Source organism: Geospiza fortis, unplaced genomic scaffold (assembly GCF_000277835.1).
Source record: "Geospiza fortis unplaced genomic scaffold, GeoFor_1.0 scaffold415, whole genome shotgun sequence".
Taxonomy (NCBI): domain Eukaryota; kingdom Metazoa; phylum Chordata; class Aves; order Passeriformes; family Thraupidae; genus Geospiza; species Geospiza fortis.
Window position 1 is genome coordinate 69,549 of NW_005054672.1, and position 523 is coordinate 70,071.

The window sequence follows — 523 nt, forward strand, 5'->3', positions numbered from 1 at the left end:
CCGCACCCCGCCCCGGCTTGGGGGCCGGTGGGCAGCGGCTCCAGCCCGCGCCCCTCGCCCCGCTCGACGCCGCCCGGGCTCCGCTCGCCTCAGCCCGCCCGCCGCGCCTGTGGAGCGCCCCGTGCTGCCGCCAGGGGGCGTTAAAGGTACCGGCGCCGCGCTGCATCCTGGGATAGGTAGTCCGACTGCTGCGAGGGGCCGAGGGGGCCGGGATTGGAATGGCACGGCACGGCACGGCACGGCACGGCAGGGCACAGCGCAGCTGAGGCGTCAGCCAGAAATCTCATTCGTGCTCCCCTCTTGCTCAAGGTCGAGGGGGTCAGGGAAGCGCCCCGGTGTGACCCAGCTTGCTGCAGCCGTGCCCCTGCATCCCCTGCATCCCCTGCATCCCCTGCATCCCCTCTCCATGTCCCAAACCAGTCACTGCATCCCATCTCTGCACCCCCGGCACTGCCCCGCAGCTCCACTCTGTGTCCTGGGGGACAGGACGGTGACATGAGGGACAGGACAGGGACATGAGGGA